Source organism: Typopeltis vanoorti, chromosome 4 (genome assembly GCF_054136105.1).
Source record: "Typopeltis vanoorti isolate ZY-2024b chromosome 4, IOZ_Tvanoo_1.0, whole genome shotgun sequence".
NCBI classification, from domain to species: Eukaryota; Metazoa; Arthropoda; class Arachnida; order Uropygi; family Thelyphonidae; genus Typopeltis; species Typopeltis vanoorti.
Window position 1 is genome coordinate 153,463,166 of NC_143552.1, and position 26,415 is coordinate 153,489,580.

The window sequence follows — 26,415 nt, forward strand, 5'->3', positions numbered from 1 at the left end:
TTGTCTGAAAATTTCTACGACTTCACCAGTCCAAATGTTTGGCCTCCAAACTCCCCAAACCTTAACCCCATGGATTATTTTGTATGGGGCGCAGTTGAAAAAGACACCAATCGCACTTCCAGTAATACAAAAGCCCAGTTAATGGATAAAATTAAAACAGTTTTTGCGGCCCTTCCCAGGGAGACTGTAGCATCAGCTTGTTCGAGGTTCCGAAGCAGAATTGAAGCTGTGATCGATGCTAATGGTGGTTATTTTGAGTAAATCTTGTTGATAGTATTGTAATTAACTCTGCCTGTAATGTTTTTTTGTCAATTCATTAAATTTAATAGATACAAAGAAGATTTTCTTTTTCCTTACGAAACTGTCAAATTTATCCCGAACACCCTGTATATGTTTGCATTTATTAATGCAATTGTACACTTAGTATTACTGGGGCTGCCCTGTGGTCAAAATGGTAGTGATATTAAGTGAGACTTAATGTAGTTATAAATAGTAAATTTACTGTTTGTTGCAATACTTATGGAATAACACGGAAATGTTATGCATATTTTGTATGTTTGTTTACAGTAGTGTTCGTATGTCACACTATTACTATACAACATGTGAGCACTGCAGTAATGTCTGCCATTTTGTCACTTGAGTTTCACTTTGATTCTCAGTAACAGGCATGCATGTTATTTATTTATTTTTTTTAAAACAGCTGTCACTAGGTAACTTGCTAAGTGAGCAAAGAGTAGACAAGCAGAGCCGAAAAGGTATAATAAACTACAAAGTTAAGTTCTCTAATCTTGGAAAAGTTTTTTATATCCATCTTTAATTACTTTTCAAAGATACAGAACCGTGAAGTTAATAATTGAAGGACAGTATTAGGTATCAAGTCTTTGTATATGAGAAGGAAGTAATATGTGTTCCAAGGAGCTATATGGAATCTGCAGTAAAATTCCTTTTATTGAAAGTGCATTTGGAACTGCTCAGTTAATTGTATTCCCGTTGTCCGAGAAATTATACTTCATGCCTACTTCAGAAAAATGAAAGAAAGATGTGTTTAAAGAAATTTGCTTACTTAAAGAAGACCTGTGCAAGCATATATTAATCAAGTGAGGCCTTTTAACTTTGATTGTATTCTAAGGAATTTGAAAGATGAAGGCAGAATGATAAGGCAGAGTGAATGAATGAGCAAAAACAATAAAATACGTGCTACAAAGGAAGCTTCCATATATGATGTTGCCCTCAGAAATGTATTTTAACTGAAAGAGTAAGAGATATTGTTGTCTTTGAGCTCATATCGAGTAATTCGTAGAATGGCCATTTAATTATTTCCTGTATTAAAAAGTTAGACATATAAAATAATAGAAATTAATTTACTAATTGTAATTCTACAGAGAAAAGGAATTACTTATTATAGAGAATTGCATCTATTGTATATATATTTGTTTACAGTAAATATTTTATTATTTTTATATACTAGGGCTTCTTTCTTTGGATAAACACAACATGTTGATCTTCGAAGTCAATGCCATTGCAGATGCAAATATGAAACATTCTAACCAACTAAAATAAAAGTTATATATACATATATTTTATCTTACTCCACTACTGACTTTAATATATAGGTTGCATATAGGTGGGGAATAACATGATTGAAGCAGCCAAGCTTTAATTATAAAAGTATGTTGCAGACAAGTTTTACATGTGAATGAAATGAATGCATAGCAAACAGTGAGTTTTAGTGGGGTTTTAGTGTAAACCTGTGTCCTTAAATGAATATTTCATGTGAAATGAAAACTATTAATGTAACATAATCATCATATTTAGTTCAGTAGTGATTATTAATTATGTGCATTCCATGTTGAAGCGCTTGTAATAGAAAATAAAGCCTTACTTTAAATATTTCATTAGCTAAAAAGGCCATATTTTTTGAGAATTACATCTTAATATACTGTGTAAAATGCAAAATATTAATGTATACTACACTTCTGTAATTTCCCAAATGATTTAGATAATGTGGAGTCATTTCTCTTCGATTAGGACAGTTTCGCAATTCTTTCGCCACTTCTTTTCAAAAGTCATGTTATTCAAAGATCAAAATGAAAATTCATTTGTTTATAGTTGATTCTTTGTTTCATTGCTATTAAATACTATGCCACTGCTGACTTCTTCTGGTGTAGAAATCTGACATAACTTGTGAAATGATTTTTTTACTACAAAGATATCTAAAATTAGGAAAAGTGAGGGAAGTTACTAAAATTATTTTTTCAAGCAGAGACAGCTAGTCCAAAGATAATGAAAAGCAACCTTGAAATCTATCACATTTGTTAGCAAAATATATAAAAATGTAAATTTATTTTATATATATGAATTTGCAGTGATTTATTATTTCTTCTCAAAATAACCTCACTTAGTCCAGAATATTAATGGTATAACAGAGTTCATAGTCTTTTAATTACTTCATAAGTAAAAATTCCTCCTTTTTTGTTAAATGCAAAGGAATATATATCTCTTTTGATATCTGTCCAGCAGCCACCCTCTTATCCGCTTAATCAGTGTCATATCGATCCCCGTATGTTCTAATTTGCGTAACAGAGTTCCATATGATATTCTGTCAAATGCCTTTGCAAAATCATGTAGTATTTGACAGAATACCACATGGAACTCTGTTATGCAAATTAGAACATATGAGGATCGATATGACACTGGTTGGTTAATAAATTTACAAATTTAGTGAATTACTAAGACATGACAGACCCTCATACAGCATCGATTTTTATCTACCCATTTCTGGAATTCTCTTTTTTACCAATTGTTCTAGTACTTTTACCACCATGCCTGAGATACTGATTGGTCTATAATTTGCTACCGCAGTCTTAGAACCTCCCTTATGCAAAGGAATTATTTTGCTCTTTTTCCACACCTTGGAACTCTACCAGAGCTGAGAAAGAGCCTAATCAAAGGCATTGCCACTTCCCTTCCACATTCTCACAGAACCCTAGCTCATATCCTATCTAATCCCACAGCTGTATTTACATTGAAATTCTGCAATATTCTAAGAACCCCCAATTCATCCACTTCTGTTCCCATGTTACCTCACCAAGATGATATGCCCTTGCAAAGTGGTCACTTAGTAACTCAACTATTTTATCTGCTTCTGTCTCCCTGTGACCATCATCACTCATTAAGGTTAATCTTCCATAGTCATTCTTCCTCTTACTTGCCACTTTGGGATTTCCTTTGGCCTACTCAGCTAGATTCTTCTCATAATCTGATTTTGCCTTCCTTGCTATGCTGGTCAGCTTTCTCTTTATATTCTCTCCACAGCATTTTCTTCTTTTGCAGCTCGTGCTTAATGATATTACTCGTCCATCTAACTCCTACCCGATTAATCCTCCATACCTTAGGTATACAATTTAATACTGCTTCCTCTAGATGACCCTTAACTATATCCCATGCAGTGTTTTATGCCATGGTACAGATTTAAGCTTTTTACCTAAGCATGTCATAATTACTTGCCTTGTAGTTCCACAAATACCCCTTCTTGATAGAATATTCTTCATGTTTTACGATCTCCCAAGTAAAGGTCACATGGTCACTCTCACCAATTGGAGGCAATGTTGTCACCTTGGTTATGGATAGCTCTTCTGATCCTAATGCCAGGTCTAATACTCTCCCATCCCTAGTACCCTTCATCACATGCTACCTTAACTAATTATCTCTTAGCAGGTGTATAAATTCTATTTCCTTCCTGCCACATGATCTTTCTTCCTTCCAGTCTATATCCTCATAGTTGTAGTCCCCCATAATACTCACTTGACCTATACTCATTGTACTAATTTGGTGATGCATGTCTTCCAGATCATCTGTGGAACTCCCTGACCTATAGCAACAACCAGCTGTATATTTTATCTTCCTGGCCTTAATCTCACACCAGATTGCTTCAAATGAACAGCCACCCTCCTGCCTGTCTTCTATTCTTTTTGGCTAAAATTTGTCTGCATCATCAGCAGTACACCTCCTCCCATCCTATCTTCTCTGTCTTCCATGAAAATACTAAGCCCTTCACATTCAGTCCCTGTAACTACATCATCTGCTGTTAGCCAAGTCTTACTATTGCCTATAACTTTTGGCAAGATTGCACTAACTAATGTCCAAAACTCCTCCATCTTGTTCCTGAGAGTTCTGACATTACTATATAGAAACTGCAGCATCCCTTTAGTCCCCCCCCCCAACCCACCTTTACTTTCTGATTGAGACTTTCTTTACTTTACTTTCCTCACTTGATCATTCTCACACTCACTGTCTTCATGGATGCCTTCACACAAACTCACTTGCTTCCACCCTAATTGCTTAAGTTTCCCTGAATTTGCACTTCACCATCAGCAGTCCATGATGTGGAAGGAATACTGCATGCATAAGGATGTCCGCTAATAGCTATCAACCTAGTGCAGGGGTGTTCAACCTGTCGATCGTGGAGTGATTTTTGGTCGATCTCTTGTGTATTCCTCCTTACTTACAAATTTAATTAAAACTGAAAACATCTTTTATTTTTCGTTAAAATTGTCAAATCAGTAATTTTCTTAAGTCCGGGTAAATGAATTAATTTGGATCAGTGGAAGTCAAACAGCGAGCCAGGCGAATACAATTATAAGCAAAGTGTAAAAACTCGATTGTAACTTAAATATTAAATATTCCAAAGCACATTACATTGATTTTTTACTTAGGTTAAGTCCTATGTGAATATTGTAAAAAAATAAACTTTGTTTGTCTCAATATAGTTTGTATTAGATGTTTTTATAAATAAATCTTTTGAAGCTAACTGTATATACTGCTTTAATAAGAATATGTTAGGGTGTTAAAAACAAAGGCAATGTTTTTGTCGGCGAAGCTGTACATGCCGGCATTAAAAAGATTGTTATTGAAACGTATGTATGAGAAAGGCTTGCAGGCTCTAAGTGTAAATTCTTAGAGCTTCCAATCTCCGAAGTCAGTCAGAAAGAGTTCAAACAACGTATATTATTTCTGGGAAAACTCCCATGTTACTCCTCTTTATAAACTATTATAATTACAGCTATTTTGCCTGCTTCAGTTTAGGAGTACCCCTGTTTAAATGTCATTGGCTATTTACTCATGGATTCTTAGGGCATTATGAGTGTAGATGTACTAAAAAGTATATGTAGCCTAAGGAATAGAAAATTGCACATACCTTTTTCTGGGTGTTGTGGCTTTTCCTCAGTCTGCGATGTCGAAAACTGCAGAGTGTGTGTGTGTGGGGGGGGTATGCAGTTTGGTAGAATAAGTTAGAAAAACCCGGGTTTTTTTCGTAATATATAGAAACATATACTTTTATATAGGGTGGGGAAAAAGTGAAAGGGTTAATTTTTTTAAAATAGGGAGGGGGAAGGGGAAAGGTGGTTGACGGGGTGTGGACCGTTTCGACTATTCGTGGTCGTCATCTGAACACATTGGGAAAGTGGAAGCTATGTCAGGTCGGGTGAGTGCTTCTGCTTTAGAGGTGTTTGTGTTGTCTCCTATTGGTCGGGGTTGTGACCTCAATTTTATGTTGTGAAGCTTCCAAACCTCGGAGATTATGTAGGGCCTGTGTACGTTGATAGAGTTCGCGTCACACTTTATAGCTATTGTTTCCGATATTCTGAGCATTGTTTCATTGTCTTGTCTGTCTATTATGATGGCCTTGTCTATCTGCGGGGTGTGTTTTTGTTCAAGGGCGTGAACAGCTATTTCCGTTTTTCCTGTGTTTTGTATACGATTTTTCTTTTTGATGTTGCGTTTTTTAGTGTTTAAATGTTCTGGGATAGGGATGTTACAGTCACGGAAGTGTTCTTGTAGTCTTGCCCATAAAGACCTGATGGTGGAACCTGTGTAGGTGATGTCACAGTCTTCTTGGCAGGGAAATTTATAGACTACATTGTGCTGTTCAAATATTTCTTTTTGTGTGGGAGGTTTGGTGGATTTTAGGAGGTTTGCCAGTTTTTGGCTTGTGGTGAATACCAGTTTGTAGTCAGTATGTTTGAAGATGTATTTATAGGCTTTGTATGTGTTTTGGGTGTATGGTAGTTTGATAATTTTTTGTGTAGGGAAGTTCGTTTTGGTACTTGGGTTGTTTTTGGCGTTTTTTTGCCGTCTTGTTTGCGTAGTTAATCAGTTGTGTAGGATAGTTGCGATTTAAGAAGATCTGTGTTAGTTTTTTTTTTTATTTCAGCGTTTTTTTATTATTTCAGCGTTTAGACTTTAGAACAGCGTTTAGAATCAAAATAGTCTAAACGCTGAAATAAAAAAACTAACACAGATCTTCTTAAATCGCAACTATCCTACACAACTGATTAACTATGCAAACAAGACGGCAAAAAACCGCCAAAACAACCCAAGTACCAAAACGAACTTCCCTACACAAAAAATTATCAAACTACCATACACCCAAAACACATACAAAGCCTATAAATACATCTTCAAACATACTGACTACAAACTGGTATTCACCACAAGCCAAAAACTGGCAAACCTCCTAAAATCCACCAAACCTCCCACACAAAAAGAAATATTTGAACAGCACAATGTAGTCTATAAATTTCCCTGCCAAGAAGACTGTGACATCACCTACACAGGTTCCACCATCAGGTCTTTATGGGCAAGACTACAAGAACACTTCCGTGACTGTAACATCCCTATCCCAGAACATTTAAACACTAAAAAACGCAACATCAAAAAGAAAAATCGTATACAAAACACAGGAAAAACGGAAATAGCTGTTCACGCCCTTGAACAAAAACACACCCCGCAGATAGACAAGGCCATCATAATAGACAGACAAGACAATGAAACAATGCTCAGAATATCGGAAACAATAGCTATAAAGTGTGACGCGAACTCTATCAACGTACACAGGCCCTACATAATCTCCGAGGTTTGGAAGCTTCACAACATAAAATTGAGGTCACAACCCCGACCAATAGGAGACAACACAAACACCTAAAGCAGAAGCACTCACCCGACCTGACATAGCTTCCACTTTCCCAATGTGTTCAGATGACGACCACGAATAGTCGAAACGGTCCACACCCCGTCAACCACCTTTCCCCTTCCCCCTCCCTATTTTAAAAAAATTAACCCTTTCACTTTTTCCCCACCCTATATAAAAGTATATGTTTCTATATATTACGAAAAAAACCCGGGTTTTTCTAACTTATTCTACCAAACTGCATACCCCCCCCCACACACACACACTCTGCAGTTTTCGACATCGCAGACTGAGGAAAAGCCACAACACCCAGAAAAAGGTATGTGCAATTTTCTATTCCTTAGGCTACATATACTTTTTAGTACATCTACACTCATAATGCCCTAAGAATCCATGAGTAAATAGCCAATGACATTTAAACAGGGGTACTCCTAAACTGAAGCAGGCAAAATAGCTGTAATTATAATAGTTCAAACAACTTTCCGATGGCTGGCAACTTACAATCAAAAGAAAGCGGAGGAGAACAAAAGGCGTGCAGAACTTGAAACTTAAGATGAAAGACTCATATCGATTCTTTGGGGTTGCCAAACTTCATGTGATGTCTCAGAGGAGGCTTAATAAAAAGGGACTGAAGCAAGCAGAAGGGGTCCCAGTTCCAGAATTGCTGTCATAGGGGAGGCCACCCGGTCATAGTCACCGTCAGAGAGAGACTGCCCGGATCCACGTTGCTTGAGAGAGGCGTTTCCCGCTTCCAGAAAGGAGCTTCTCGGTTCGAGACATCACTAGAGAGAGATTACTTCTAAGCCACAGACAAGGTTTCAAATTGCCGAAAGGAAGAGTTCCAATTGCCAGAGAAAAGTTTCCAGGCCAGGTTAATGTCAGACATTCACCAGCTGTTGCATTTTCATTACAATTTGATGAATCAGACGACTTCACTGATATTGCTCAGTTAATGATATTTATTCGCATGGTATTTCAAGATTATTCAAGTAAAGAAGAGCTTTTGAAAATTATATCATTATTGGGAAGGACTAGGGGAGAAGACATTTTTTCGGCATTTGATGAATTTGTGTAACAACACAAACTTCTGCTTTTTAAACTTGTGTCTATTACTACTGATGGTGCTCCTGCAATGATAGGTAATAAATCAGGCTTCATTTCATTATGTAAAAACGATGACAAATATCCAGATTTTTTAACGTACCACTGCATTATTCACCAACAAGTACTGTGTAGTAAAAGATTAAACATAAAAGATGTTTTGGATATTACATTTAAAATTGGAAATTCTGTTCGAGGAAAAGCCCTCAACGACGGTTATTTAAATTACACGCAGATGATGACAGGGAACTTCTGTTGTACAATATGTTCGCTGGCTCAGTAGAAGTCACTTTTTAGAAAGATTTCTTGTATTAATTAACGATATAAAAATTTTTCTTGATGAAAAAGGAGATATTTATCTACAATTGAGTGATAAAAGATGGTTGTTACACTTATCATTTTTAGTTGATTTCTGTATGAAATTAAGCAATTTAAATTTAGAGTTACAAGGTAGAGATAAAAATTTAATTGACATGTTAAGTTCAATAAACATCAATACTTTCTTTTATTAAAGAAAAATATAAATGACCGCGAATTTAGACATCTCCCATATTTATTAAAATTTTTTGAACAAAATCAAGAAATGCTTCGCTATGATTTAAAAGAATTTATTCGTGAAATAGAATTAGTTCAAGATTTAAAGATTTTAATAAAACTGAAATGATTTGATCTTTTATCAATAATCCATTTCAAGAAAACTTGAACATCACAGAAATTTCAAATAAAATTAGTGGGCTGTTTGATATAAACCAAGCTGATGTAGAACTCGAGATAATAAACATTCAGAATATATTACATTTAAAATCAATAAACAATGGAGTCATTTGGAAGTATGCACATGAAAAATTCCCAATATTAACTGATATTGCGCGAAAAATTCTGTTGTGTTTCGGATTGACATACTTGTCAGAATCCGCTTTTTCAAATATGACCATCATAAAAAAATCAATTAAGAAGCCAAATTACAAATGAACATTTGGACGATTGTCCACTTCTTCATATCAACTTGACTATGAAAATATTGCGAGGTCCAAACAATGCCAAATTTCACATTAACTTTTTTTTTTTTTTTTTTTTAATCACCCAGCATTTTCTGTAACTTGTGAGTTGGTAATCAATCTGTTGTTTTTTCTAACTTTGGTTTTCCAAAATAGAGAAATAAATATTTTATTCCAATATATATATATATATATATATATATTTTTTTTTTTTTTTTTTTGTATTAAAATATTTGTTCTATTAAAATAAAAGTGATAAATAAATTTTTAAGTACACAAATAAAGTTTTTAGTTGTGTATTTTTTCTTAGTTGTTTATTTATGTGTAATCAGATATCAGGTTGGGGGAACATGATCTATATAAGAGAGTAGATCACCGAATAAATTTTTATAGAAAAGTAGCTTACGTAGTAAAAAAGGTTGAATATCACTGACCTAGTGTATGCAACATTGAGTTCACTGCTACCTCTTTGCTGAATGAAGAGGAGATATTAAAGCTGTTGCACAAACTGAATAAGAATTCAGCAATAGGGATTGGTGTAATATCAGCACAGGTGCTAAAAGAGGGTTCAGCTGAACTGGCTATTCCTTTGACCAGGCTATATAATTTGAATCTCAGAATAGGAAAGAATGTATGGTAATCCCATTGCATAAGGATGGTGTAAAGATCGATTTATCCAACTATCGGCCAATCAGTATCTCAGGAGTGGTGGCAAAGATGTTAGAAAAATTGGTTAGGGTTTGCATTCAGAAATATATTGACAGCGAATCTCTACTTTGCATTGAACAGCATGGGTTTACTAAGGGAAGATCATGTTTTAGCAACTTGCTGACATTCTATAATAATGCTACCATTGAACTAGAGAATTTTGGATTTTGGAATTTGCTTGGGCTTTTGACAGACGACAGCATGGAAGACTTTTGCATAAATTGGAGAATATGGGTTTAGATTATAAAATATTAGTGCAGATAAGAGGAAGGCTGACTGACAGATATCAAAAAGTGATATATGGGGGATGTGAGTCTGCAAGATTTAAGGTAAATTATGGTGTACCACAAGTATAAGTCCTTGGTCCACTGTTATTCAATCTGTACATTAATGATATTGAAAAGGATTTGACAGGCAACATACAGCTATTTACTGATGATGCAAAGTTAGGTAGGATAATCAGAATGTTGCTGATATGCAGTACTTGCAGAATGATTTGAATAGACTGGAATTGTGGGCATGGATAAATGGATGCCAGTTCACTGTCAGTAAATGCCAAGTTATGCACTTTAGTGTGATTAGATATCCACTGTCATATTATATTGGTGGGATTATGCTAGAAGAAACTGATCTGGCTAGGGATTTTGGAGTGTTAGTAGATAGCAAGTTGAAGTTCAAGAACCATGTAGCAAAGATTGCAAATACACTCAAAAGATAATTGCAATGCTGAAATGAATTTTCACATGTAAAGATAAGGATGTCATTTTGCCTCTTTACAAGGCCTTGATAAGACCTCTCTTGGACTATTGTATGCAGGTCTGGTCCCCTGGTTTCCATTGTGATTCTCATATATTGGAGAGAGTGCAAAGGAGAGTGTTAAAAATGATATCATGAGTGTGGAATCTGATTAAGACAGATTGAGAATTTGTAGACTGCAGAATACTAGCAAACAGGAGAAAGTGGGGTGATATTTCTGAAAGGAACATACAGGATTTCAATTTATGGAGGGTGGGGAAAGGACAAGATGGCATCCTTGGAAGCTGAGAATGAATGCTGCTAAGAAGGTGGTAAGGGCTAGATTTTTCTCTCATAGGGTGGTGCGTGATTGGAATGGATTGCAATTGGATGTTGTGAGTGCAAACAGTGTGAATGAATTCAAGAATAAGCATGATAGCTGGTGTGTGTAGTATGTGGCTTCTCTTGATGAGTCTGACTCCTTGGAGGTCTCTCTTAATAATAATAATATTTAGGATGTGCTAATAGTGGAGTTGTGATAGGACAGCTTGTAAGGATTGAAACGAGTCTTGCTCTGCTTTACCCCATTTAAATATTTTCAAATAGAAAGTTACCATTCCTCTATATCTGTGTGCACTGTTTGTTTGCAAGTTGTGAATCCAAAACTGCCTTACCATTTGATTTTATATTATTATTATTATTATTATTCAGGCCTCCGTGGAGTCAAAAGACTCATCATGGGAGGTCCTTCCTAAGAACATAAAGTCTGTCAAGACTCATTGAGGGGAGGGCACCCCCCCACTAAGAAACACAAAGTCTATCATACCACTCCTTAAACTCATTGACCGTTCTCACTCTCACCACTCCATCAGGCAATGCATTCCACGGTTCAACCACCCTCCATGCAAAGAAACCACTTCTCACCCTCTTGCTCACAGTTTCCTTTCGTAACTTCAAGGGATGGCCTCTTGTCATCACTCCTTCCCGCTGCTCAACCAAGCAGTTTAAAAGTCTCAATCATATCATCTCTCCTTCTTCTATTTACCAAACTCTGCAGTCCACATTCCCTCAGCCTATCCTCACAACCAAAATTGTATAGTCCTGAAACCATCTTTGTCATCCGTCTTTGTACCCTTTCCACAGTTAATTTATCCCCTTCAAATCCTGGGGGCCAAATCTGAGAACAATAGTCTAAGTTTATCTATCTCAATGGCTTTAACAGGCCTTTAAGGCCCACAACCCTCCAAGCATGCTTGGATTTCGTAACCGAAATACGACGGTAGAATGATCACCCCTATGCTTCGAAGTATTCCTGGCTGTATTCCTGTGTGTGTTCACAGGGTCGGTTTGCTTGCTTGCAGGATGAAAAACGGCAGATAAACTAGCGTAAAAAACCCTGCTGTCCACGCCCAAGACTGGCTAACTTGGCTATAGCTGAGGAAGATCCTTCAGCTCCTCACGTTGTCGACGGGAATCGAACCTAGGACACTCCTTCCCCAGTCATATGGTTGCGAAGCACAAAGCCACTAGGCTAACCATGCGGACAGTCTAAGTTTATAGAGTTATCATATCTTTAATAATTTTATATCCTACAGACTGTACTTTTTTAAAGGAAGGAGGGGACCAAACTGCATTTAAAGCATTTTGATGAGGATTTGCTTCTCAAAATTAACTATAAAAAGAGAATATAAATGCTCTTCAGTTTCCCCTTTGAATAAAGCAGTACATCATCTTGGCAAACTAGAGTGGTAAATGATCAGCTAATACAGAGTTTATCAAGGGCTGAAAAAGACATGGGAGAATTTCCTGATCTTTGTAGTTACTTTGCAGAGTTGAAGTTTTGCCATCTGATGGTAAATACATAATCTTTTCTATTGAATTTTTTTAAAAGGAATTTGAAACTATTCAGAATTGAAATTAAGTTTTGAAAAATAGTCAGTTCATCTCAACTCAGTTTTATGCACAGGAAAGGCAATAGAATGACCTTATTTATAGTTCTGAGTTCTAAAATGAATCTTAAATTTCCATTTGATTTTTCACTCAAAATAAATGGACACTTTCATTAAGAATTAGGTTTTGACATTAAAAACTTGACTGGCATTATTCAGAAATTTTCTTTATGAAAACGTGTTGGACTGTGGAAGTGTCACATTCTTCTTGCTACTTGCACACATGGAATAAGGAGCAACTAACCTATTCTGCAGGATTATCGGTTACGGAAGCTTGTGCGGTAAAATGTGTAGGCCTGTGCGAAAGCGTAACATAACACACAACACATAGCAAGGGGAACTTATGGTAAAAACATTTTTAACGTTTGCTCTGACACAAAAATCAACTTCTAAATATATGGCAGCAGGATACATTGTACCTTTAATTCCATACATGTACCTGGTATGGAATTAAAGTTCCTCAGTTGCATGTTTTACTGTTCAGTACTGTACTGGAGTCTCCTTTATCTGTCATTTACTGTTGGCTTACGAGTTAAGCATTATCAGCAGACAACTGAATGTTCTACGTTATCATTATTGTGCAAGCAGCAGTCTAAGCACAGATATCTCTGTGCTTAGACTACTGCACAGATATCACTTACCTTCCCTCAGATTCTCTCTCTCTCTCTTTGTCAGCCACTTCCTTATCCACTTCATCCATCCTAATATCATCCCCCCATTTATTTCTGTTTATGTAATAGATTTATATGTGCTATCCTGTCAAATGCCTTTGTGAATTCCATTTACTGAATAACTATGTCCCTTCTCCACTTAAATTGTCACTGTATTACATAAAATAAATTACTTAAACATGAATTCACTTTTACAAAATGCCCCCCCCCCCCATATAATATCATACTCCTATCCACCCATCCCTAAATTTTGATGATAATTTTTCTAGTAACCTTACTACCATTCCTGATATACTGTCTAGTCTATAATCTGTCTCTGTCTTTCAACTTCTTTTATGTACTGGAACTACCTTGTCCTCTCCCCATACTTAGGACCTAACCAGGTGCTGGATTTAACTTGGTTAGAGGCATTGTCAATCATTGTATTTCTCATAACACATAGGCAAATATCCCATCTAATCATACTGCAGAATTTACGTAGATATTTTGTAATGTCCTGAGTGTCTACAGTTCATCTATTTATATTCTTACATCAGTCCCTGTCACTTCTGTCTCTGCATGATCTTCACCTGATTGTTTATCCCTTATAGAATGATCACTTGGTAATTCTACTAGTTCTTCCTACCATCTGCATTTAAAGTATGCTTTCATTTTTCCTTTTACTTTTCAAACAGTGAAATAACTCATTGGGATTTCTATGGGAATGCCCATCTACATTTTGCCTTTTTTTCTCATTGTGCTGGTCACTTTTCTTCCTGTACTATGTACTGTTCATTGCATTATAATCCTTCCACAACATTTTCTTTTTATGCAGCTCTTTCTTGCTGTTGCTAATCCATTCAACTCCCACCTGATTTATACTAGCTTTCAAAATTTAGTCCGGTACTGCTTCTTTCAAATACACCTTGACTATGGCAAAAGGAAATCCCAAAACTTTTTTTCGTTATGTGGTAAGTAAGAGGAAGAATGGCTATCGAAGGATAACTTTGATAGCCATTGCTGAATGCAGATGGTAGAGAAGTAATGGAGACTGATGAAATTGTTGAGCTACTGAGTGATCATTTTGCAGGGTATATCATCCAATGAAGATATTATAATGAGAGAGGTGACAGGGATTAATATGAGAACAGATATTGTAGAATTGAAGGTACTTAGTATATGGCAGAATCTGAATGCAAATACAGTTGTTGGATTGGATAGGATATCGGATTGCATTGTATGTGAATGTGTAGGGGGACTAGTAATGCCTCTGACTAGGCTGTTTAATTTAAGTCTTGGCTCTTGCCCAAGTCCCAAAAGAGTGGAAGGAGGGCAAAATAATTTCTTGCATAAAGAAGGATCTAAGTCTGTGGTAGCAAATTATAGACCAATTAGTATCTGGAGTAGTGGTAAAAGTACTAGAAAAGTTGGTCATAAAGAGAATTCAGGAATGGGTGGATAAGAATATGATACTCTGTGAGGGGATAGCATGGCTTTGTGAAGGATCAGTCATGCCTTAACAATCTAACTTTTTATAATAGAGTGACAACTAAATTGGATAAAGGGAATGGCTACACAATGATACTGCTCGATTTTGCAAAGGCATTTGACAAGATATCACATGGAACTCTATTATGCAAACGGCAACAAATGGCAATGGATACGAAACTGGGTATGTGATAGAGATACCACAAAGTAGTATATGGAGAAGCAGAATCCAGGAGAAAGCAGGTGACTATGGTGTGCCATAGGGCTCTGTGCCTGGATCACTGTTTAATTTGTACATAAATGATATAGGAAATCATTTGAAGAGAGAGAGAGATACAGTTTGCTGATGATGCACAGTTGGGTAGGGTAATAGTTAATCAAGGTGATCTAGAGAGCTTGCAGGATGATTGGAATAGGCTGACAGTATGGGCAAAATATAATGGGTGTCAGTTTAACATGGAAAAGTGTCAAGTTATGCATTTTGGGATACAAAGATTACAAGCTGTATATCACATGGAGGGAACTATATTCCAGGAAATTGATGAAGCCAGGGTTTTGGGGGTAGTAGATAGAGAGCAGATGTTTAGAGGGTATATTGCTAAAGTAACCAGGGTAGCTCACGGGATTATTTGGTTATTGAAGAACACTAGCAAGCAGAGATAAAGGAGTTTTCATTCCTCTTTATAAAGCCTTGATACAACCACATCTGGATTACTACACTCAGGTTTGATCACCTGGGTTTCTTGGAGGGAGGATAAGGAAGTGGAGGAGAGAATCTAGAGGCGAATGACCAAGATGGTAAGTGGTCTGTGGAATTCTTCCTATGAGCATAGATTAAGGGTGTGGATTGCAAAATTTGGTTGATACGCAATAAAGAGAGAGATATAATAGAAACATTTAAGTTACTTAAAGGCTTTTATTGGATTGATGCAGGGGAAATGTTTCAGCTCTTGGCTAGAGATGCAGAACAACAGGTCATCCCGGAAAGGGGTAAGAGTGTGGTTAGCTAATCCTCACAAGAGTGTGAGGATTAGATTTTTTGCTTGGTGAGTGAATGAAATGGGTTACCTGAGTCGGTTGTGGGTGCTTTGTCTGTTAATGGTTTGATAGATATCGTGTTGATAGTTTGGGTCTCCCATGATGAGTCTTAGGACTCCATGGGGGTGCCTGTGCAATAATAATAATTATTATTATATATATATATGTTGCTAATATCTTCATCTTGTAGTTTCTGGTGTCATGGTACTACTCCAAGTTGCTTGCTGTGTTTGTTATAATCTGTATAATTCTGTAGTTCTTCATAAACTCCTTTTTAATCAAAAATTCCACAGGCTTGATCACACTCCCAAATTTGGAGCAAAGTGGTTCACCACCTTGCTTAAGAAGGAATCCCCAGATCTGGTACTGTCATTCTTTGAGTCTCATCTATCGCATGCTGTTTTTGATATTTATTTTTTCAGTGGCTGAGAAACGATTATCAAAAATTGACTAAATTCCATTTTCTTCTCCGATGTATCTTCTAATCTGTATTGTCATAATGACTACTTGCCATGAACTAATTTGTCAATGCATTTTATCTCTTACCTTCCTTTGCATCCCCCCCCCCAACACACCACCCACCCAATGGCATCAACTAACTATATGTTTTGTCCTATTGGCCTCTGTCTAGATAACAATGTACTGCCCTCTATGATCCTACTGTTAAACTTCTACTTTTTGTTGGTTGCAGCTCTTTTGTTGTTGTCTACCTTCTCTAAAAAAAAATACATCACTTACATTCTTTATCTGTAATCTTTGTCATCGACCAAATCTCACTATTGCTAATTTCTAAAATGTTTGGCTTCCTCAATGCCATAAATTCCCCTTATTCATGATGATCCAGACATTAGTATACATAAATTGCAATATTATTCCCTTGGGTATACAGGTTGCTTTGCACATTTCTAATGTACACACAATTTCAGTTTAAGACTTGAGAAAATTCATTCATCATTCATCATTTCCTCCCTCTCACACTTGCTCATTTTAAGGGTGCCTGGCATGTGTGTGGACACATGCACCTTTCAGTCCGAATAGTCCTGATTTTTTTTTTTTTTTGATTCTGCACATCCATTTTCTTGCTGATCAACACTTTCTACAGACATCAAAGTGCAGGATATCATTCTATATAAGTCACTTCACCCCTCATCTTCACGGCATACATTTTCAAACCATATGGCATTCCTTCTACATAACCTATGCATTAACTCATTGTTGTCACAGCCCTTCTCATTCTTAGCTTATTGCTCTTTCATATCTCTTGTCATCCTGCCTTTTATCACCTTTCAAATCATTTGCTAAAACAAACAGACATTCACTTTCCCAGCATTACTCACATATTTTATCCTTGTTCCTAGAAAATATCATTTTGTCACACTCATGTATTCCCCTGATCATGGAATCATTACTATACCATCTCATTCTCAAGCTCTGTTATCCTTTCTTTTTTTCTCTTTTCTGCTGCATTAGTTGCTAATCGCTTCTCCAGTTGCTTGCAGTTTAATATTATTATTATCTGAGACCTCCAGGAAGTCCAGCACTTATCAAACATGTCACCCAAACTAGTTGTTATACCTTCTTTTAAACTCATTCACACTAGATGCACTTACCACTTCATGGGACAACCTGTACCATCACACTGTTCTGTGAGAGAAAAATCTAGCTCTTATCCCTTTCTTAACCTTGACGAAACTTAATTTTCATGGATGTCCCAAGTTTTCTCCCCACATTCCATATAATGAAAAATTTCATCGGATGATATCCTATAACACCAATTCAGAAGTTTATAGAACTATCGATCACCCTCTCTTTCTCCTGTTAACTAGTCAATAGTCTACATACTCTCAATCTGCCCTCATAATCTAAATTCCATAATCTTTGTAATTCTTCTTTTTGCCTTTTCTACACCTTCTTTATCCCCTCTGAACCCAGGAGACCAAATCTGCACACATTAGTCCAGTTGCGATCTTATCAAGGCCTTGTAAAGAGGCCACATGACCTCCTCATCCTTATATGTTAAGGGTCGTTTCAATATCACAATTATTCTCAGAGTTGTATTTGCAATTTTAGCTATGTGACTTTTTTGGATTTCAAATTTCTGTTCACAGTGGATTGATACAGTAAAAAGTGCTTTAGAAGACTGAAATATAAGAGCTGATAATATTAAAGTCTTGACATTTAACAGACTGATTTGGAGGAAAATTGTAGATAGGAAGTTAGTAATAATGTAAATTTTTCATGTAATACTATCATATCAGGAATTTGATGATGATGATGAATTCCTATTCACCATAATGGCAAGATCCCCAACCTCATCATTTTTTTGTAGTGCAACTCCACTAATATAGTATGTTGCTGGAAATCTCATCATGCCAAAGTGCATAACCTTACACTTACTAACACTGAACTGCACATTATCATTTGCCCATTGTTCCAGACTATTCATATCATTCTGTTAAGTACTCTATATCAGTAGCATCCTTGATTACCCCGACTATCTTTGTATCATCAGCAGACAATTGAACAGCTTCTGTTAGATCCTTTCTAATATCATTAATGTATAAATTTGAACAACAGTGATCTAAGCACTGATCCTTGAAACATATCACTGGTCACCTTAAATCTGGCAGATTCACACCAACCATATACCAATTTTTGATACCTGTCTGTCAAGAATCTACTTATTCAAGTCAAGAGTTGCTTTCAAACCCATATTCTTTAGTTTATGCAATAGCAATTCATGTAGTATCATATCAAATGCTGCAGCATTTGATAGGATACGTTTGTGTTGTTTGTTCAGGTGGCTAAGGAATGTATTTAGTGCTTTGTGGCTGTGGGGCCAAATGGCAAAAATATCATCGACATATCTGAGCCAGATTTTGGGCTTTAGGCACGCTGACTCTAGAGCTCATTGCTCAAAGTCTTCCATATAAAAGTTAGCGATTGGGGGGAAAGTGGTGAGCCCATGGCTGTACACTCTTTTTGAAGATAAAAATTGTTTTGCCGCACGAAATATCCGGAGTGGAGTACGTGGGCAAAGAGGGCCGTGATGTCGTGTGGAAATATGTTCTGTAGGAGTAAGATAGTATCATTGATTGAGACATTGGTGAAAAGGGAAGTTATGTCAAAGCTGACTAATAAATCTTGGTCGTTGAGTGTAATGTTTTTAATTTTGTTTATGAAATGTGTATTTTTTATGTAGGAAGGGGGACTGACCTACCAATTCCTTGAGTGTGGCCGCTAATTTTTTGGCTAAGTGGTAATTTGGGCTGTCGATTCCTTCAACAATTGGACGTAGTGGTGTGTCTGTTTTGTGTATTTTTGGAAGGCCATAAATTCTGGGTGCACGGGCATAATGAGGTATTAGGTTTTTTGTTGTTTCTTCCGGCCATGTATTAAGGGATTTAATTAATTCAGTTGTTTTCTTTTTGATACGTTTTGTGGGGTTGTAGTTTACCATTTGGGTAGGTGTTGTGGTCTGATACCAACGACAGAGGCATTCCCTTTATCTGCTTTTGTGAATATAATGTCCTGGTTATTTTTTAAGGATTTAAGGCCTGTTTTTCCGTTTTGTTTATGTTGCTGCTTAGTTTTTTGTTTGAATTTAGTATACAGGATGTTTCCATGCATATTATATCAGCTAGATTGGCAAGGAGGGATCTTAAACCTCTCTCTCGATATGATAAATGATATCAAGTTTGTTTACTGACCTCGCCGCAATAGCGTAGTTTAGACCTTTCTCCAGCAGTGAGAGTTCACCTTGGGTGAGATTGTAGTTTGATTGGTTGATAACCAAGCCATGGTCCTATGGTGGTTGGTTGCTCCTAGCTTCGTTTGTGGGTGATTTGCTGCTCCTTTCGTTATGGCATCCTGATTGTCTTGTGCTTTCATGTTGTTGTAGTGCTTGAAACGTCATTATTAATTTTTCCTTGTTTTTCAGTAATAGGTGTTTGGCTGAGTCGTCTGTGATCCTGTCAAAATTGTCCCGAATTTTGGGATTAACGTAGTCGGATAGCTCTAATTTAAGTTGTAGAACTTTGTTTGGCTTAGGTAGATGCTAGGTTTTTTCGTGCCTTGTGGATCTGTTCTCTTAACAAAGCTTTTTCCAACTGGGCATAGATATGGAGTGCTTTAGCTGATTTAAACTTTTTCTTTAGTTTAATGCAGTTGGGTATTAAGTTGCTGTCTCTACATCGTTTCAAAAAGGCTAGTCGAGTGTAAAGTTTCAACAGTCAGTGCCAGTTAGGTGGCAAGAATTGAAGCGAATGTTAGTAGAGTAGTATCCACAGTGAAATAGACAACATTAATATTCGAATTAATATTGAAGATGTGGCAGTTGAAATACAGAACAAAATAGACCTAAATAAGGAAATAGCATGCTTGCATGTCCTTCTCAAGACAAAGCTCAAAATTGAAAAGTTACAGAAGTGGCAAGAGATTAGCAGGGTTGTAAAGAAAAAGAAGCAAGTGGTCCAATGTAAAAATCAAGATTATGTCAACAAACGAGAAAACAAGGCAAGGAGAAAATTATGAATAGATAATGTATAATTAGAGGAGCACTTAAAGGTATGACAAAAGAGTGTTTCCCTGGTGCAAAAATTAGTATTAGTCATGCCTTCTGGATGCAAAAGGATAAGATGAAAGAATTAATTGTCTTGGTTGGCACTAATGATCTAAGAAGTGAGGAGTTTTTTATGAGGGAAGATGTGAAGGAGTTGTTGGATGAAGCAAAAACGAAGAGCGAGGAGGTGAAGATTGTAAGTCTCCTACCATGTTGTGATAGAAGCGAATTAAGGAGGATGGAAAATGAATCAACATATGCAGGGTGTGCAGAAGGAATGATGTAGATTTTGTGCACCTATGGCCTGTGTTTGACAGAAGAATTTGTATAAAGCTGACAGATTGCATCTAAACGGTTTTGGTGTTAGGTGTCTAGAGAGAGCTTTGTTCACCAAGCATGCTAAAGTGCAAATTCAGGAAAACTTAAGCAATATATGTGTGTGGGGGGGGGTGCAGGTGAATGTGTTTGTGAAGGTATCCATAAGGCAAGTGAATAGCTAAAAGGTGTTACACCTTATTACTAAAATAGTCTGGATTTAGAGATAGGTGTTGAAAGTTTTTCCACTTAGTTATACTATACTTTCAACATCTGTCTCTAAACCAGAATATTTTAGTAATAAGGTGTGACACCTTTTGGCTACTTGTATGTGGAAATATGACTTCTCCATACTTCAACCTTGTATCACTATTGAGTCTGGCTCACAATGATGAGATCTCAAAAAAGGTAAAACTGTTCTAGGTAGTGACCTTCCCATAATTCATAGCATTATACATGTCCGCTTTGCATTATGGGATATTAAAACAAGTGATGTGAAGTCATTAGCCTCTGTATAAGAGTTGCCCAGTTGTGAAGTTACTTCACAAATAAATTATTAAACCAAGAATACAATTTCTTGCCATCTTTAATTTATAGTATAACCAAGTGGAAAAACTTCATATTTAGTTTTAGACTTTAGACAGGAAACTCCTGATATTTTACGCTTACGGTCGCGGATCTTGCCGGGAGAAGAACCCAACACGGTGTTTATTCCCGAATGGCTGATAGACTCAAACGATATGAATATCTCATCAAGTGCTTATCTCATTCCTCTCCCAAACAAGCAAATGATGCTCTAAAACAATGCACCTCCAGCCAAATCACGACGCTCTGTGAAATCTGCAAAAATGTTATCTCTGGTGATATTCCACTAAATAATCACCAGAAGTCATGCCTACGAAGGGAAAAAAAAAATTATAAGGGCACTAAGCAACAAATCGCTTCCCTTCATTACTAGAAGAAAACTGGTTTTACAGCACGGGGGAGCACTGTTGCCATTATTAGGCAGTATCGTTGTTCTTTATTGAGTTTACTTATTAGAAAATGAATCGTATGTTTAAAAATTTTACACTCCTCCAATCACCAAAGGAGGGTGAACTGTACACACTTGATAAGATGAGTGCCATTTTAAAAATGGGAAATCAAAATCCAGAAGAAAAAGTAAAAGCATACTTAAAAGTTCTGCAGAACTATTTAGGTTTGAAAAACCAATTGGCTCACACAGAAGGAGAGCAACAGGAACATAGACTGTCACATCTGGAACCTACACTGATCCAACCGAATACCCGACCCTTTCCCGTCAGTCATCAACATCAGCCAGTCCCAGTGAGGAAAAATGCTTCCAGTCCACTCCCCGTCTGCAAGAGTGCTCGAAGAACCAGTACCAATTTCGTCTTTTTATCTCCCCGAAAGCTTGTGGGAATAAGAAACTGGTGTGGAAAAAATGGTAACTGAAAAACAATTATTTTTTTTTTTTTTTATTTTTCAGTAAATGACCTGTTACAGCATGAGTGACTACAATATCATTTAACCACAAATCATTAGAATAACATTTTCTAATATTTTGCATACAAAGACCATAACTTCTCAATATTAAAAAATATACACAGTGCAAACCACACATGACAGAATCCTTAGCTTGTACAGGTACACTATTATAATGCCATATATTAGTGTTGATATTCAGAAAGTTAACAATATCGCTTTCGGATGGACGACCGAAGCTATCGAAAAAATCGCAGTGTTTGTCTTTAATATAATATAGATAGCTTGCCAATGTTGTCCTGGCAACCATGTCGGATCTGTGTTCACGACGAACATCGGGTGTTGTGGCAATTCATCACGAGCACAAACTCCTAAACCCACTCTTCTTGTGGTAGGGTCTAACTCTAGTATGCTTACTAATTGTTAAGTGTTCATGGTCCATTAACACAGAACGATCCTTTGTTATGGATAACGTAGACTCAAATTCTTCATAAAGAACTACTGTGATGTTTTCAGGAAGAGGTTGAGCAAATTTAACTTCGAGGCGCACACTTCCTCTTCTTAACAGGCTGACATGGGGGGCCAACGGCATTTTGATCTGGCTATAAGTCAAATCCATAGAGAACATTTCCCTTTTCCCCATTTCCCACGTATTCCTCATAAGAAATGTCATTACCACAATATCTGTTCCATTTGCCTAGCGATCTGAACAGTGACATGTAACATCTGCTGTAATGCCTTTCTTTGAAGTTCGTAATCAAAGGTTGCGAGGGATACTGAATACCGTCAGCTGCCACCACAAGAAAATTGAGATTGAAATGATGAAAATTAAATGGATTTCTGTTGAAAGTATCAATTAAATTCATCACTAGCGTCCAGTCCAATAATTAATCTAGATGGTATTTCATCTAGATACAGATCGTCTCGTGTGGCATCTGACATACCCTTGGGAATCGATAAATAAGACACTTGCACTCGATTGATGGGATATACCATGTTTGACTTGTCTAACACAGACAGGTGAGCCAGTTGAATCTTTGGGTTTATTTTGACTTTGCGGACATAAAGTGTAGCCTCTTCAATATGCACTTAAGCCTTAGCATCAGCATTTGCAGTCAGTAAACAAAATTCGAGAGAACTGCGAACCAAACGAACACGGACAGAAACGATGATCAAGTACAGGTCTTAATGCATGATGTCAGCGTGTATTCGCCCAAGCATCTCGACACTTTTCGATTGGTTAATTCTAGCTTGTCGTCTATGCATCCCATATTCACTTTTGGTAAACATATCACTAACATTAGCCACATCATCTTTAACAAACAGCTCATTTGTCAGTTGACTGTTTTTAGCATCTCTGTCATAATTTAGCAGGTTTTCAATATAAGCTCTATAAGAATACGTGTCTGATGCCACATTCACTAGTTTATCTTGGAGAAAAAAGTCAATTTGACTGAACTGAGGATGGAAAAAATTGTTCACGACACCAACTGAAAAATCTTCAATAGGTTTACTATCATTGTCAGCGATGCGCAGGTATGATTTTTCCAAATCCAAGTATTCTTCAGATGTGCCTGGTATGCAAAATTCAACGGAACCTCCACTGTGAGTACTGGATATTGGTTGGTAGGTGACATAAGAACTTCTTTCCACACCCAAGTTGACACGAGGGTGGGAAAAAAGATCTAACTCTGACATCATAGCCTCAGCAAAAGATGTCATCTCTTTTGCACTTTTTAGTATTCGTTTTCTTCTTACTTCCTTTACCTCTCTGAAGTAATCGGCTTTGAGCTTTTCAACAATGGTTTTCCCAGCTTCTGATGCTCTGTTTATAAAGGCTCGACGTACAGGTACCCCTTTCAATATATCTCCTATAATATGCTGACTGGTTTTTAAGGCTTGATGACCGACATACTGAGCTGCAGGTTTTAAAAGTGGACTTAAAAAGGAGAAGGCACTTCTGAAAATGCTACATAATCCGTACCCACGCTGTATTGGGGGCCTCGTAAATACTTGAGCCCCCATCTGCTTGCAGTGTGTAATATCTGAGATAACCAGTCATCCTTCACTTGTCGGAAGTGTAATTTAACTATTGTCTTGAAAGTGAAACAATTTGCTGCTGTCATAACGAATTTCAATGCTGATTAACCGAAATGTTTGTTTTCGTAACGGATAATAATCGGGGTGAGCAAAAACGGAGGAACACTTGGTGCTGCGCTGAACAACTCGTAACAATGGCGCACATGTATCACCAACTATCTGTTCTTGTATTAAATCAGAATAAACAAAATATGCGGCTACACCCCTCTTTATCAACTGGATATTTCCCAGTGATTGTACTTTTCAGTTTAACACCAATCTGATCAAAATCCAGTAGAAGGCCCAACCCCGGGGCCTCCTTTGGAAACATCAAGTTATAATCTTTTGGGACTGTCAGAGAAATGGTGTTGTTTGGGTTCTTTTTTTCCAGTAATCACAGAACTCGCATCAAACACTGCTTGAAGAAGTTCAGAGGGTGAATTGTAACTGCCATGGGGAATCTTGTATACTTTGTAAAATCCTTCTTTAGACTTTTCGAAAACATTTCCTGTGATGTTGTCAATAGTGTTGACTCCTCCTCCAACTCCACGTATCATATGAAACTCATCGTAACCGGAATCGCTGTCAATAATTCTCCCGGAAGATGAATTTCGGCAAGAGCAACTTCCCGTTTACCTTTAAGTCTGATCTCGTGTGGTAATTCCACTTGAAATTTCATTTGCGTGTCGGTAGGAAACGTTTTCATGCTGGCGTTACTGGGAAGGGTTAAGTAAAACATCTTCGCTACGAACCCAAGAATTATACGATGAGGGATAACCGAGCCACTTAACAAAATACTGAAGCTTTCCTTTCTGCTTGCGCTGCTTAAGTACTTGTTCGATTAGATACACGTCTTCTGGAAGTTCATTGGGTATATCAGCCGTTTGCAGTTGGGGTTCATAGAAAGTTCCCTCCACTATCTCTCCGTCCCGACCACGAACTCTGTATACTACAGGGTTTCTATTAATAACCTGAGCAATAGTGAACAATTCTTGTGTCCAGTTACTCCAAAACCCTTTTCCAAATTTGTGGGTATCATCACTTAAAACCACACTATCACCTACATGAAATTTTGGTTTGGTAGTCTCTTCTTGCGTTCTGTACAAATATTCCCAAACATGATCCTCGTTGTGAAGGTTAACTTCCGAAGGAGCCATACCGATAGTGCGGTGTGGTGTTAGATTATAAGTATGTACAAGAGTTGGCAAAACGTTCGTATAACTTTTATTTTTAGTATACGTCATCCATTTGTAGATCTTTATTTTCAATGTTCTGATAAATCTTTCTGCAATGGGTGCTTTCATTTCGATCCTGGTCTTGTAGAAATGAATATTATGGTTCTTAAACAATGCACGAACTTTCTTGTTGTAAAACTGTTTTCCTTGATCTGTGTTTATGTAACATGGCGCTTCTTCTTTAAAAATAGACTCGAAAGCATTAACAACAACGTCTACTTATTTCTTCTTCACTGTTCGAACCCACGCAAATCGGGAAAAACAATTATACAAGAAGGAAACACACGCCTCCATTCTCTTTTGCTTGAGATGACATATCTGCCAAATCACATTGAAAAGTGTGTAAAAGTGCTGGGACTTTGATTTGATTGCGTTTAAACTTTCTTCTAATGGGTTTATGTCTCACATAAGTAGGCTGTGTTGCTAACCAACTTTTCACGGTTTCATGTGGCAAATTTGTATGTTTCTGTAAAGCTTTGATACTTCTAAAACTAACTACTGTATTAAGATTATAGTAATCTACTAACTTTTCCATCACTAACAATAAGATTTTTTTCTTTGCAGGTGAAAATCAAGAACCAGCACAAAAGCGTCAGCTGCTTGTTTTTATACTACTGTTGTTTTTGTTAATGACCTGTGAAATTTGTATACTAGTATGGAAAGCAGTATCAATATCACCCATCGCACATGTCTCATCAGAGAAATGTTACGAAAAGAAAAACACCACAGGCAGTGGTGATGTCTGTAAATTCCTATTTCTGCATATTATATTCAGAAAGATAACATTGTAAATAATATCTGTGAAATAAAATGTGTAAACTTAAATGAACAAATGGTGTCGTTGATGTGTTATGCATATTTTTAAGTAATATCACTTTTGAAATCACAATGAATTTACAAACACTATTTATTTATTTATTTATTGAACTTTAAGATCTTAAATTTAGACAAATCAAAATATTCAGGTGAGTTATGAATGTGCGAAAAAAAAAGTGTGGTTTGAGGGACACCACCATATAATTAATTATTCAGAAAATGTCTAAATGCTGCCACCATCTCTTGACTAAACTAAAAATTTCCATACTCATTTATTGACAAGAAAA

The 26,415-nt window shown here is 36.7% G+C and overlaps 1 protein-coding gene across 2 annotated transcripts in view; it reads left to right on the forward strand.

The window, feature by feature from the left end:
• Positions 1 to 25,992, forward strand: part of LOC150107765 (beta-1,3-galactosyltransferase 6-like) — a 58,897-nt gene extending 32,905 nt beyond the window's left edge. The window contains exon 5 of one of the 2 annotated variants that reach the window (XR_016548260.1): positions 25,877 to 25,992. The gene's annotated coding sequence lies outside the window, so the exon portion shown is untranslated. Of the gene's footprint in view, positions 1 to 1,468; positions 4,811 to 25,876 lie in introns of those variants that run through there. The other variant, XR_016548259.1, reaches the window with a different exon arrangement.
• Positions 25,993 to 26,415: the final 423 nt, after the last annotated feature.